At 37.6% G+C, this 12,139-nt stretch overlaps 12 non-coding genes and 1 pseudogene across 12 annotated transcripts; all 13 read left to right on the top strand.

The window, feature by feature from the left end:
- The first annotated feature begins 3,541 nt into the window (after positions 1-3,541).
- Positions 3,542-3,660, top strand: LOC113083681 (5S ribosomal RNA). The gene has a single exon (XR_003283340.1). It is a non-coding gene; the product is annotated as a 5S ribosomal RNA (ribosomal RNA).
- A 664-nt stretch (positions 3,661-4,324) lies between these two features.
- LOC113083678 (5S ribosomal RNA) lies at positions 4,325-4,443 on the top strand. Its single transcript, XR_003283337.1, has one exon. It is a non-coding gene; the product is annotated as a 5S ribosomal RNA (ribosomal RNA).
- A 368-nt stretch (positions 4,444-4,811) lies between these two features.
- On the top strand, positions 4,812-4,930 carry LOC113083692 (uncharacterized; annotated as a pseudogene).
- Positions 4,931-5,581: 651 nt separating this feature from the next.
- LOC113083665 (5S ribosomal RNA) lies at positions 5,582-5,700 on the top strand. Its single transcript, XR_003283325.1, has one exon. It is a non-coding gene; the product is annotated as a 5S ribosomal RNA (ribosomal RNA).
- Positions 5,701-6,076: 376 nt separating this feature from the next.
- Positions 6,077-6,195, top strand: LOC113083685 (5S ribosomal RNA). Its single transcript, XR_003283344.1, has one exon. It is a non-coding gene; the product is annotated as a 5S ribosomal RNA (ribosomal RNA).
- Positions 6,196-6,558: 363 nt separating this feature from the next.
- Positions 6,559-6,677, top strand: LOC113083675 (5S ribosomal RNA). The gene has a single exon (XR_003283335.1). It is a non-coding gene; the product is annotated as a 5S ribosomal RNA (ribosomal RNA).
- Positions 6,678-7,615: 938 nt separating this feature from the next.
- LOC113083674 (5S ribosomal RNA) lies at positions 7,616-7,734 on the top strand. The gene has a single exon (XR_003283334.1). It is a non-coding gene; the product is annotated as a 5S ribosomal RNA (ribosomal RNA).
- A 367-nt stretch (positions 7,735-8,101) lies between these two features.
- On the top strand, positions 8,102-8,220 carry LOC113083680 (5S ribosomal RNA). Its single transcript, XR_003283339.1, has one exon. It is a non-coding gene; the product is annotated as a 5S ribosomal RNA (ribosomal RNA).
- Positions 8,221-9,149: 929 nt separating this feature from the next.
- Positions 9,150-9,268, top strand: LOC113083683 (5S ribosomal RNA). Its single transcript, XR_003283342.1, has one exon. It is a non-coding gene; the product is annotated as a 5S ribosomal RNA (ribosomal RNA).
- A 370-nt stretch (positions 9,269-9,638) lies between these two features.
- Positions 9,639-9,757, top strand: LOC113083673 (5S ribosomal RNA). The gene has a single exon (XR_003283333.1). It is a non-coding gene; the product is annotated as a 5S ribosomal RNA (ribosomal RNA).
- Positions 9,758-10,130: 373 nt separating this feature from the next.
- On the top strand, positions 10,131-10,249 carry LOC113083672 (5S ribosomal RNA). Its single transcript, XR_003283332.1, has one exon. It is a non-coding gene; the product is annotated as a 5S ribosomal RNA (ribosomal RNA).
- A 361-nt stretch (positions 10,250-10,610) lies between these two features.
- On the top strand, positions 10,611-10,729 carry LOC113083671 (5S ribosomal RNA). The gene has a single exon (XR_003283331.1). It is a non-coding gene; the product is annotated as a 5S ribosomal RNA (ribosomal RNA).
- A 939-nt stretch (positions 10,730-11,668) lies between these two features.
- Positions 11,669-11,787, top strand: LOC113083670 (5S ribosomal RNA). The gene has a single exon (XR_003283330.1). It is a non-coding gene; the product is annotated as a 5S ribosomal RNA (ribosomal RNA).
- Positions 11,788-12,139: the final 352 nt, after the last annotated feature.

Below are 12,139 nucleotides of genomic sequence, written 5' to 3'. Positions count from 1 at the left end.
TAGAAATATTCTATGAACTACTGTAATTTATTACAAAAGGTTAAAAGAACCAAGGAGAGAGAAATAAGGAGAACTCTAAAAGAGGAGTTAAATAAAAACAAAGTAGATGTGCAAAAAGTAATTGAAATAGAAAATACGTTGAGAAAAATAGAAGAGGAGAAATGCAAGGGGGCAATGTTGAGAAGCAAAGCAAAATATACGGTAGGGAAGGGGAAAAAATGTAACAGATTCTTTTTAATCTTGAGAAAAGCAGGGGGAGAGCGGAAACAATTAAAGAACTTAAAAGTAGCAATGGAATGGTGGTCTCAGATACAGAGGGGATTTTAAAAGAAGTGAAATCATTTTATGAGGAACTTTTTAAGTCTGAGGGGGGAGATGAGGAAAAAATGAATATTTTGTTGCAACAGATAACAAGGAAAGTTGGCGAACAGGATAAAAAAATATGTGAAAGGGGAAATGAAGAGAAACATGAAAATCAATTAAGAGTGAGGAAAAGCCCCGGAGTAGATGGTATTGGAAAGTTTTACAAAGTTTTTAAAGAAAAAGTAAGAGTGAAGAAGTTTTTTAAAAAAGAAAGAAAGCCCAAGAATGGGCTAGGATTAATGAAAATAATATACAAGAAAAAAGGAGACAAAACTGAGCTGAAAAATTTTAGACCCATTACAATGCTAAACACTGATTTTAAAATTTTAGCCAAGGTCTTAGCAAACAGATTAAAAAATGTCATGCCAAATATAATAGAAACAAACCAGGCGTATGGAGTAAAGGCGAGAGATATAGCAGATGTTACTAGCAGCATTAGAGATATAGCAGGGTATATAAAAGAAAAAGGCAAAAGTGCTTATGTTATTAGTATGGATTTTGAAAAGGCTTTTGACAGAGTTGAACATGGCTTTTTATTTGCAGTTTTAAAGGAATTTGGGTTTGGAATAATTTTATTAAATGGATTTCGGTTTTATACAGGGATATTTTTACAAAAGTAAAATGCAATGGTTTTTTAACTCAACCTTTTAAAGTTTTAAGATCCATAAGACAGGGGTGTCCATTGTCGGCGCAGTTGTACTCATTGGTAGCAGAACCTTTAGGGCTTTTAATAAATAGAGAAAAAAGAATAAATGGAATACAAATGGAAGAGGGAGAAGAATTAAAGACAATATTTCAATATGCTGATGACACGACAATTGTGGTTGAAAATGTAGAAAGTGTTAAAAGAGTGATGGAGAAAACAAAACTGTATTGTGAGGGTTCGGGTGCAAAGATAAATGAAGAAAAAACTGTATACATGAAATATGGAAGGGCAGAGGTTCTTACAGGGGTCTGTAAGTTTACAGAGGTGCAAGAAATAAAGATTTTAGGAATAATTGTAGCAAAGAATGAAAAGGAGGCTACGGACAGTATGTGGGAAGAGACGGTGGGAGGGATGGAAAGAAGACTGATTTTCTGGAGAAGCAGGTTTTTAAGTTTAAAAGGGAAAATTTTAGTTGTAAACATGCTAATGTTATCTAGAATGTGGTATACATTACATGTGATGCCATTGCCAGACTGGGTTTTTAAGAGAATAAAGAAATGTGTTTTAGGAATTTTTATGGGACAAAAAAGCCTCCAAGATTGCATATTTTACACTGATTGGGAAACCGGGGGAAGGAGGGATGGGTTTGGTGGATGTAGAACAAAAATGAAAGCATGAGAGTAAAGGTGTAAGAAAATATTTGGATGATACGAACAGAGCAGAGTGGAGAGATTGATGGCTCTTTATTTAAATAAATGTGGGAATTTTAATTTGGGGGAAAATGTTTTATGGATGAAGCTTAAGAATTGGATGATTGGAGGGGATCCCACCATTTTAACAAAGAGGTTTTAAGCGCTTGGAGGTTTTTTTTAACAGAGGTGGATTTAATCCGGAGGGGAGAGAAATGATTTTAAATCACCTCTGTTTTTAAATGGGAAAATAAAGATGCAGAGTATGATATCTATTTTAAGAATGTTGCAAGCAGGGTTTGTAAAGGTGAGGGATGTTTTATGGGAATTTAAAGAGGGATTTTTACCACTTCAAGTGATCATAGATGCAATGGATGAGGAGGAGGACGACTTTAATGTAAATGTTTTAAAAAGACAATATGAACAAGTAAAAAAAGCAATCCCAGGACAATGGCTGGAAGAAATTATTAAGGAGGGAGAAAAGAAAAGAAAATGAGCGTGTTTCTAAAATGTAAAGACAATATGGTGAATTTTAATTTGGGTTCTGTTAAAATGTTTTATGGGTTTTTTATAAATAGAGTTTTTAAAAAACCTCTTGCCAATCAGTTATGGATAAGGCATTTTAATGAAATTGAAGAGGAAGATATATGGGAAGAACATGACATGGAAATGGTTGGATGTGGATTTACAAAGTTTTGATTATTTTATTAGACAAAATGTGATTTTTACTGAAATGAGATTGTGTGCAATGCAGAAAGAAACTAATGCCCAATGCAGAGTTTGTAAAAAAGAAGATGAAGGAATTTTACATTTGTTTTTATTCTGTGAGAAGTTGAGCCCATTTTTTAAGGAATTAAAGGAAATAATCAAAGACTTAAGAGATAATGAGGGGGACTGTAACTGGAATAGATTTTTATGTTGGGAATGGCAGAGAATACAGCAAACAAGAAACTAATTAATTTGTTTTTAATTTTGGCCAAAAAAGCAATATGGAAAAGAAGGAATATAGTCAAAAACAGAGATTTATTGCTAACCTATGGTTGATTTTTAAACAGTTGGTTGAAGATTATGTAAAAATGCTGTACAGTTATTTTAAACTGGAAAACAAGATGGGGGATTTTTATGGAATTTTTACGAAGGAGGTTACATATATTTTAAAACAAAAGCACTTTTATATGCCAAGAGAAGATTAAAGAATTTGATGAATTTGTGAATTTAGATGTTTTTGGTTTTTAGTGTTATGCATATTTTGGAAAAATGCTTTTGTGAAATGCTTTTGTTTTTATGAAAATTTCCCTGTAAAAGCTTTAAAGTCTTGTACACAACTTATATTTTGACTGTGAATAAAAAAAAAAAAAAAAAAAAAAAAAAAAAAGCTATGCCCGATCTCGTCTGCTCTCGGAAGCTAAGCAGGTTTGGGCCTGGTTAGTACTTGGATGGGAGACCGCCTGGGAATACAGGTGCTGTAAGCTTTTTGGAAACTTTTCACTTAGTATATAATAATTTTGCCAAAAAATAGAGTCAATGCCTGATCTCTGAATATTAGCAGGTTTGGGCCTGGTTAGTACATGGTTTGGAGACTGCCTGGGAATACAAGGTGCTTTAAACTTTTTGGAAAATTTCAACGATTTATATAATAATCTTGCAAAAAAAAAAAAAAAAAAAAAAAAAGTCAATGCCCGATATCTGAATCTTAGCAGGTTTAGGTCTGGTTAGTACTTGGATGAGAGACTGCCTAGGAATACCAGTGCTTTAAACGTTTGGGTTTTCTTTCCTACTTATATAATGTACTGGTGATTAGATGGGCTGGTCTTTAAATAGCCCTCTCTTTGCAGCAGTCTTCGCTTACGGCCATACCAACCTGGCTATGCCCGATCTCGTCTGCTCTCGGAAGCTAAGCAGGTTTGGGCCTGGTTAGTACCTGGATGGGAGACCGCCTGGGAATACCAGGTGCTGTAAGCTTTTTGGAAACTTTTCACTTAGTATATAATAATTTTGCCAAAAAATAGAGTCAATGCCCGATCACTGAATATTAGCAGGTTTGGGCCTGGTTAGTACATGGTTTGGAGACTGCCTGGGAATACCAGGTGCTTTAAACTTTTTGGAAAATTTCACGATTTATATAATAATCTTGCAAAAAAAAAAAAAAAAAAAAAAAAAGAGTCAATGCACGATCTCTGAATCTTACCAGGTTTAGGTTCTTGTTAGTACTTGGATGAGAGACTGCCTAGGAAATACCAGGTGCTTTAAGCTTTTTTGAAACTTTTCACTTTGTATATAATAATTTAGCCAAAAAATAGAGTCAATGCCCGATCTCTGAATATTAGCAGGTTTGGGCCTGGTTAGTACATGGATGGGAGACTGCCTGGGAATACCAGGTGCTTTAAACTTTTTGGAAATTTTCACGATTTATATAATAATCTTGCAAAAAAAAAAAAAAAAAAAAAAAATGAGTCAATGCCCGATCTCTGAATCTTACCAGGTTTAGGTCTGGTTAGTACTTGGATGAGAGACTGCCTAGGAATACCAGGTGCTTTAAGCTTTTGGGTTTTCTTTCCTACTTGTATAATGTACTGGCGATTAGATGGGATGATCTTTAAATAGCCCTCTCTTTACAGCAGTCTTCGCTTACGGCCATACCAACCTGGCTATGCCCGATCTCGTCTGCTCTCGGAAGCTAAGCAGGTTTGGGCCTGGTTAGTACTTGGATGGGAGACCGCCTGGGAATACCAGGTGCTGTAAGCTTTTGGAAACTTTTCACTTAGTATATAATAATTTTGCCAAAAATAGAGTCAATGCCCGATCTCTGAATATTAGCAGGTTTGGGCCTGGTTAGTACATGGTTTGGAGACTGCCTGGGAATACCAGGTGCTTTAAACTTTTTGAAAAATTTCACGATTTATATAATAATCTTGCAAAAAAAAAAAAAAAAAAAAAAAAAGTCAATGCCCGATATCTGAATTTAGCAGGTTTAGGTCTGGTTAGTACTTGGATGAGAGACTGCCTAGGAATACCAGGTGCTTTAAGCTTTTGGGTTTTCTTTCCTACTTATATAATGTACTGGTGATTAGATGGGCTGGTCTTTAAATAGCCCTCTCTTTGCAGCAGTCTTCGCTTACGGCCATGCCAACCTGGCTATGCCCGATCTTGTCTGCTCTCGGAAGCTAAGCAGGTTTGGGCCTGGTTAGTACTTGGATGAGAGACTGCCTAGGAATACCAGGTGCTTTAAGCTTTTTTGAAACTTTTCACTTTGTATATAATAATTTAGCCAAAAAATAGAGTCAATGCCCGATCTCTGAATATTAGCAGGTTTGGTCCTGGTTAGTACATGGATGGGCAGACTGCCTGGGAATACCAGGTGCTTTAAAAACTTTTTGGAAATTTTCACGATTTATATAATAATCTTGCAAAAAAAAAAAAAAAAAAAAAAAGAGTCAATGCCCGATCTCTGAATCTTACCAGGTTTAGGTCTGGTTAGTACTTGGATGAGAGACTGCCTAGGAATACCAGATGCTTAAAGCTTTTTTGAAACTTTTCACTTTGTATATAATAATTTAGCCAAAAAATAGAGTCAATGCCCGATCTCTGAATATTAGCAGGTTTGGGCCTGGTTAGTACATGGATAGGAGACTGCCTGGGAATACCAGGTGCTTTAAACTTTTTGGAAAATTTCACGATTTATATAATAATCTTGCAAAAAAAAAAAAAAAGTCAATGCCCGATATCTGAATCTTAGCAGGTTTAGGTCTGGTTAGTACTTGGATGAGAGACTGCCTAGGAATACCAGGTGCTTTAAGCTTTTGAGTTTTCTTTGCTACTTATATAATATACCGGTGATTAGATGGGCTGGTCTTTAAATAGCCCTCTCTTTGCAGCAGTCTTCGCTTACGGCCATACCAACCTGGCTATGCCCGATCTCATCTGCTCTCGGAAGCTAAGCAGGTTTGGGCCTGGTTAGTACTTGGATGGGAGACCGCCTGGGAATACCAGGTGCTGTAAGCTTTTTGGAAACTTTTCACTTAGTATATAATAATTTTGCCAAAAAATAGAGTCAATGCCCGATCTCTGAATATTAGCAGGTTTGGGCCTGGTTAGTACATGGTTTGGAGACTGCCTGGGAATACCAGGTGCTTTAAACTTTTTGGAAAATTTCACGATTTATATAATAATCTTGCCAAAAAAAAAAAAAAAAAAAAAAAAAAAAGTCAATGCCCGATATCTGAATCTTAGCAGGTTTAGGTCTGGTTAGTACTTGGATGAGAGACTGCCTAGGAATACCAGGTGCTTTAAGCTTTTTGGGTTTTCTTTCCTACTTATATAATGTACTGGCGATTAGATGGGATGGTCTTTAAATAGCCCTCTCTTTGCAGCAGTCTTCGCTTACGGCCATACCAACCTGGCTATGCCCGATCTCGTCTGCTCTCGGAAGCTAAGCAGGTTTGGGCCTGGTTAGTACTTGGATGGGAGACCGCCTGGGAATACCAGGTGCTGTAAAGCTTTTTGGAAACTTTTCACTTAGTATATAATAATTTTGCCAAAAAATAGAGTCAATGCCTGATCTCTGAATATTAGCAGGTTTGGGCCTGGTTAGTACATGGTTTGGAGACTGCCTGGGAATACCAGGTGCTTTAAACTTTTTGGAAAATTTCACGATTTATATAATAATCTTGCAAAAAAAAAAAAAAAAGTCAATGCCCGATATCTGAATCTTAGCAGGTTTAGGTCTGGTTAGTACTTGGATGAGAGACTGCCTAGGAATACCAGGTGCTTTAAGCTTTTGGGTTTTCTTTCCTACTTATATAATGTACTGGTGATTAGATGGGCTGGTCTTTAAATAGCCCTCTCTTTGCAGCAGTCTTCGCTTACGGCCATACCAACCTGGCTATGCCCGATCTCGTCTGCTCTCGGAAGCTAAGCAGGTTTGGGCCTGGTTAGTACTTGGATGGGAGACCGCCTGGGAATACCAGGTGCTGTAAGCTTTTTGGAAACTTTTCACTTAGTATATAATAATTTTGCCAAAAAATAGAGTCAATGCCCGATCTCTGAATATTAGCAGGTTTGGGCCTGGTTAGTACATGGTTTGGAGACTGCCTGGGAATACCAGGTGCTTTAAACTTTTTGGAAAATTTCACGATTTATATAATAATCTTGCAAAAAAAAAAAAAAAAGAGTCAATGCCCGATCTCTGAATCTTACCAGGTTTAGGTCTGGTTAGTACTTGGATGAGAGACTGCCTAGGAATACCAGGTGCTTTAAGCTTTTTTGAAACTTTTCACTTTGTATATAATAATTTAGCCAAAAAATAGAGTCAATGCCCGATCTCTGAATATTAGCAGGTTTGGGCCTGGATAGTACATGGATAGGAGACTGCCTGGGAATACCAGGTGCTTTAAACTTTTTGGAAAATTTCACGATTTATATAATAATCTTGCAAAAAAAAAAAAAAAAAAAAAATGAGTCAATGCCCGATCTCTGAATCTTACCAGGTTTAGGTCTGGTTAGTACTTGGATGAGAGACTGCCTAGGAATACCAGGTGCTTTAAGCTTTTTTGAAACTTTTCACTTTGTATATAATAATTTAGCCAAAAAATAGAGTCAATGCCCGATCTCTGAATATTAGCAGGTTTGGGCCTGGTTAGTACATGGATGGGAGACTGCCTGGGAATACCAGGTGCTTTAAACTTTTTGGAAAATTTCACGATTTATATAATAATCTTGCAAAAAAAAAAAACAAAAAAAAAAAAGTCAATGCCCGATATCTGAATCTTAGCAGGTTTAGGTCTGGTTAGTACTTGGATGAGAGACTGCCTAGGAATACCAGGTGCTTTAAGCTTTTGGGTTTTCTTTCCTACTTATATAATGTACTGGCGATAAGATGGGATGGTCTTTAAATAGCCCTCTCTTTGCAGCAGTCTTCGCTTACGGCCATACCAACCTGGCTATGCCCGATCTCGTCTGCTCTCGGAAGCTAAGCAGGTTTGGGCCTGGTTAGTACTTGGATGGGAGACCGCCTGGGAATACCAGGTGCTGTAAGCTTTTTGGAAACTTTTCACTTAGTATATAATAATTTTGCCAAAAAATAGAGTCAATGCCTAATCTCTGAATATTAGCAGGTTTGGGCCTGGTTAGTACATGGTTTGGAGACTGCCTGGGAATACAAGGTGCTTTAAACTTTTTGGAAAATTTCACGATTTATATAATAATCTTGCAAAAAAAAAAAAAAAAAAAAAGTCAATGCCCGATATCTGAATCTTAGCAGGTTTAGGTCTGGTTAGTACTTGGATGAGAGACTGCCTAGGAATACCAGGTGCTTTAAACGTTTGGGTTTTCTTTCCTACTTATATAATGTACTGGTGATTAGATGGGCTGGTCTTTAAATAGCCCTCTCTTTGCAGCAGTCTTCGCTTACGGCCATACCAACCTGGCTATGCCCGATCTCGTCTGCTCTCGGAAGCTAAGCAGGTTTGGGCCTGGTTAGTACCTGGATGGGAGACCGCCTGGGAATACCAGGTGCTGTAAGCTTTTTGGAAACTTTTCACTTAGTATATAATAATTTTGCCAAAAAATAGAGTCAATGCCCGATCTCTGAATATTAGCAGGTTTGGGCCTGGTTAGTACATGGTTTGGAGACTGCCTGGGAATACCAGGTGCTTTAAACTTTTTGGAAAATTTCACGATTTATATAATAATCTTGCAAAAAAAAAAAAAAAAAAAAGAGTCAATGCCCGATCTCTGAATCTTACCAGGTTTAGGTTCTTGTTAGTACTTGGATGAGAGACTGCCTAGGAATACCAGGTGCTTTAAGCTTTTTTGAAACTTTTCACTTTGTATATAATAATTTAGCCAAAAAATAGAGTCAATGCCCGATCTCTGAATATTAGCAGGTTTGGGCCTGGTTAGTACATGGATGGGAGACTGCCTGGGAATACCAGGTGCTTTAAACTTTTTGGAAATTTTCACGATTTATATAATAATCTTGCAAAAAAAAAAAAAAAAAAATGAGTCAATGCCCGATCTCTGAATCTTACCAGGTTTTAGGTCTGGTTAGTACTTGGATGAGAGACTGCCTAGGAATACCAGGTGCTTTAAGCTTTTTTGAAACTTTTCACTTTGTATATAATAATTTAGCCAAAAAATAGAGTCAATGCCCGATCTCTGAATATTAGCAGGTTTGGGCCTGGTTAGTACATGGATAGGAGACTGCCTGGGAATACCAGGTGCTTTAAACTTTTTGGAAAATTTCACGATTTATATAATAATCTTGCAAAAAAAAAAAAAGTCAATGCCCGATATCTGAATCTTAGCAGGTTTAGGTCTGGTTAGTACTTGGATGAGAGACTGCCTAGGAATACCAGGTGCTTTAAGCTTTTGGGTTTTCTTTCCTACTTATATAATGTACTGGCGATTAGATGGGATGGTCTTTAAATAGCCCTCTCTTTGCAGCAGTCTTCGATTACGGCCATACCAACCTGGCTATGCCCGATCTCGTCTGCTCTCGGAAGCTAAGCAGGTTTGGGCCTGGTTAGTACTTGGATGGGAGACCGCCTGGGAATACCAGGTGCTGTAAGCTTTTTGGAAACTTTTCACTTAGTATATAATAATTTTGCCAAAAAATAGAGTCAATGCCCGATCTCTGAATATTAGCAGGTTTGGGCCTGGTTAGTACATGGTTTGGAGACTGCCTGGGAATACCAGGTGCTTTAAACTTTTTGGAAAATTTCACGATTTATATAATAATCTTGCAAAAAAAAAAAAAAAAAAAAAAAAGTCAATGCCCGATATCTGAATCTTAGCAGGTTTAGGTCTGGTTAGTACTTGGATGAGAGACTGCCTAGGAATACCAGGTGCTTTAAGCTTTTGGGTTTTCTTTCCTACTTATATAATGTACTGGTGATTAGATGGGCTGGTCTTTAAATAGCCCTCTCTTTGCAGCAGTCTTCGCTTACGGCCATACCAACCTGGCTATGCCCGATCTCGTCTGCTCTCGGAAGCTAAGCAGGTTTGGGCCTGGTTAGTACTTGGATGGGAGACCGCCTGGGAATACCAGGTGCTGTAAGCTTTTTGGAAACTTTTCACTTAGTATATAATAATTTTGCCAAAAAATAGAGTCAATGCCCGATCTCTGAATATTAGCAGGTTTGGGCCTGGTTAGTACATGGTTTGGAGACTGCCTGGGAATACCAGGTGCTTTAAACTTTTTGGAAAATTTCACGATTTATATAATAATCTTGCAAAAAAAAAACAAAAAAAAAAAAAAAAGTCAATGCCCGATATCTGAATCTTAGCAGGTTTAGGTCTGGTTAGTACTTGGATGAGAGACTGCCTAGGAATACCAGGTGCTTTAAGCTTTTGGGTTTTCTTTCCTACTTATATAATGTACTGGCGATTAGATGGGATGGTCTTTAAATAGCCCTCTCTTTGCAGCAGTCTTCGCTTACGGCCATACCAACCTGGCTATGCCCGATCTCGTCTGCTCTCGGAAGCTAAGCAGGTTTGGGCCTGGTTAGTACTTGGATGGGAGACCGCCTGGGAATACCAGGTGCTGTAAGCTTTTTGGAAACTTTTCACTTAGTATATAATAATTTTGCCAAAAAATAGAGTCAATGCCTGATCTCTGAATATTAGCAGGTTTGGGCCTGGTTAGTACATGGTTTGGAGACTGCCTGGGAATACCAGGTGCTTTAAACTTTTTGGAAAATTTCACGATTTATATAATAATCTTGCAAAAAAAGAAAAAAAGTCAATGCCCGATATCTGAATCTTAGCAGGTTTAGGTCTGGTTAGTACTTGGATGAGAGACTGCCTAGGAATACCAGGTGCTTTAAGCTTTTGGGTTTTCTTTCCTACTTATATAATGTACTGGTGATTAGATGGGCTGGTCTTTAAATAGCCCTCTCTTTGCAGCAGTCTTCGCTTACGGCCATACCAACCTGGCTATGCCCGATCTCGTCTGCTCTCGGAAGCTAAGCAGGTTTGGGCCTGGTTAGTACTTGGATGGGAGACCGCCTGGGAATACCAGGTGCTGTAAGCTTTTTGGAAACTTTTCACTTAGTATATAATAATTTTGCCAAAAAATAGAGTCAATGCCCGATCTCTGAATATTAGCAGGTTTGGGCCTGGTTAGTACATGGTTTGGAGACTGCCTGGGAATACCAGGTGCTTTAAACTTTTTGGAAAATTTCACGATTTATATAATAATCTTGCAAAAAAAAAAAAAAAAAGAGTCAATGCCCGATCTCTGAATCTTACCAGGTTTAGGTCTGGTTAGTACTTGGATGAGAGACTGCCTAGGAATACCAGGTGCTTTAAGCTTTTTTGAAACTTTTCACTTTGTATATAATAATTTAGCCAAAAAATAGAGTCAATGCCCGATCTCTGAATATTAGCAGGTTTGGGCCTGGATAGTACATGGATAGGAGACTGCCTGGGAATACCAGGTGCTTTAAACTTTTTGGAAAATTTCACGATTTATATAATAATCTTGCAAAAAAAAAAAAAAAAAAAAAAATGAGTCAATGCCCGATCTCTGAATCTTACCAGGTTTAGGTCTGGTTAGTACTTGGATGAGAGACTGCCTAGGAATACCAGGTGCTTTAAGCTTTTTTGAAACTTTTCACTTTGTATATAATAATTTAGCCAAAAAATAGAGTCAATGCCCGATCTCTGAATATTAGCAGGTTTGGGCCTGGTTAGTACATGGATGGGAGACTGCCTGGGAATACCAGGTGCTTTAAACTTTTTGGAAAATTTCACGATTTATATAATAATCTTGCAAAAAAAAAAACAAAAAAAAAAAAGTCAATGCCCGATATCTGAATCTTAGCAGGTTTAGGTCTGGTTAGTACTTGGATGAGAGACTGCCTAGGAATACCAGGTGCTTTAAGCTTTTGGGTTTTCTTTCCTACTTATATAATGTACTGGCGATAAGATGGGATGGTCTTTAAATAGCCCTCTCTTTGCAGCAGTCTTCGCTTACGGCCATACCAACCTGGCTATGCCCGATCTCGTCTGCTCTCGGAAGCTAAGCAGGTTTGGGCCTGGTTAGTACTTGGATGGGAGACCGCCTGGGAATACCAGGTGCTGTAAGCTTTTTGGAAACTTTTCACTTAGTATATAATAATTTTGCCAAAAAATAGAGTCAATGCCTGATCTCTGAATATTAGCAGGTTTGGGCCTGGTTAGTACATGGTTTGGAGACTGCCTGGGAATACAAGGTGCTTTAAACTTTTTGGAAAATTTCACGATTTATATAATAATCTTGCAAAAAAAAAAAAAAAAAAAAAAATGAGTCAATGCCCGATCTCTGAATCTTACCAGGTTTAGGTCTGGTTAGTACTTGGATGAGAGACTGCCTAGGAATACCAGGTGCTTTAAGCTTTTTTGAAACTTTTCACTTTGTATATAATAATTTAGCCAAAAAATAGAGTCAATGCCCGATCTC

Source organism: Carassius auratus, unplaced genomic scaffold, assembly GCF_003368295.1.
Source record: "Carassius auratus strain Wakin unplaced genomic scaffold, ASM336829v1 scaf_tig00039047, whole genome shotgun sequence".
Lineage (NCBI taxonomy): Eukaryota > Metazoa > Chordata > Actinopteri > Cypriniformes > Cyprinidae > Carassius > Carassius auratus.
The sequence above is the reverse complement of the archived record's forward strand: the minus strand, read 5'-3'. Positions and strand labels throughout refer to the sequence as shown.